We start from the raw sequence: 1,643 nt of genomic DNA on the forward strand, positions 1-1,643 counted from the left end.
TGCTCTCTCTCTGTCTTTTGGTTAGTTTGGATAAGGGCTTGTCTATCTTGTTGATTTTCTCAAAGAACCAACTCTTTGTTTCATTAATTTTTTGTATTGTTCTCTTTGTTTCTATTTTATTGATTTCAGCTCTCACTTTGATAATTTCCTGGCATCTATTTTTCCTGGGAGACTTTGCTTCTTCCTGTTCTAGAACTTTCAGGTGTGCTGTTAAGACACTAGTGTGAGATTTCTCCAGCTTATTTATGTGGGCGTTTAGTGCTATGAATTTCCCTGTTAGTACTGCTTTCATAGTGTCCCATAGGTTTGGATATGTGGTGTCTTCATTTTCGTTGATCTCTAGGAAGTCTTTAATTTCTTTCTTTATTTCTTCCTTAACCCATTGGTGATTCAGTTGGGTATTGTTCAGTTTCCATGAGATTGTAGGTTTTCTGTAGTTTTTGTTGTTGTTGAAATCCAACTTTAGACCATGGTGGTCTGATAGAACATAGGAGGTTATTCCAATTGTTTTGTATCTGTTTAGATTTGTTTTGTGACCAAGTATGTGGTCGATTTTAGAGAAGGTTCCATGGGGTGCTGAGAAGAAGGTATATTCTTTTTTGTTAGGATGGAATGTTCTGTACATATAGATTAAGTCCATTTGAGTCATGACATCAGTTAAGTCCTTTATTTCTCTGTTAAGTCTCGATTTGGGGGATCTGTCCAGTGGTGAAAGTGGGGTGTTGAGGTCTCCCACTATTAATGTGTGGGGTTTTATATGTGATTTAAGCTTTAATAATGTTTCTTTTACATATGTGGGTGCCCTTGTATTTGGGGCATAAATGTTCAGAATTGAGACTTCATCTTGGTGGATCTTTCCTGTGATGAGTATGTAATGCCCTTCTTGATCTCTTTTGATTGATTTTAGTTTGAAGTATATTTTGCTGAATATCAGGATGGCTACACCCACTTGTTTCTTAAGACCGTTTGATTGGAAAGTCTTTTCCCAGCCTTTTATTTTTAGGTAGTGTCTATCTTTGAATTTGAGATGTGTTTCTTGTATGCAGCAGAAAGATGGGTCCTGCTTTCATATCCATTCTGTAAGCCTATGTCTTTTTATAGGTGAATTAAGTCCATTGATATTGAGGGATATTAATGTCCAGTGATTGTTCATTCCTGTTATTTTTTGGTGGTGATGTGTGTGTACTTTTCTTCGTTGGGGTCTACTGCTGTGGCTTTATCTATTGCCTGTGTTTTCGAGGGTGTATCTGACTTCCTTAGGTTGGAATTTTTCTTCTAGTGCTTTCTGTTGGGCTGGGTTTATGGATAAATATTGTTTAAATCTGGCTTTGTCATGGAATGTCTTGTTCACTCCATCTATGATGATTGAAAGTTTTGCTGGGTGTATTAGTCTAGGCTGACATCCATGGTCTCTTAGTGTCTGCATTACATCTGTCCAGGACCTTCTGGCTTTCAAAGTCTCCATTGAGAAATCGGGTGTTATTCTGATAGGTTTGCCTTTATATGTCACTTGGCCTTTTTCCTTTGCTGCTCTTAATATTCTTTCTTTATTCTGTACGTTTAATTGTTTAATTATTATGTGGCGAGGGGACTTTTTTTGGGGGTCTAGTCTGTTTGGTGTTCTATAGGCTTCCTGTATCTTC

Source organism: Peromyscus eremicus, chromosome 1, assembly GCF_949786415.1.
Source record: "Peromyscus eremicus chromosome 1, PerEre_H2_v1, whole genome shotgun sequence".
NCBI classification, from domain to species: domain Eukaryota; kingdom Metazoa; phylum Chordata; class Mammalia; order Rodentia; family Cricetidae; genus Peromyscus; species Peromyscus eremicus.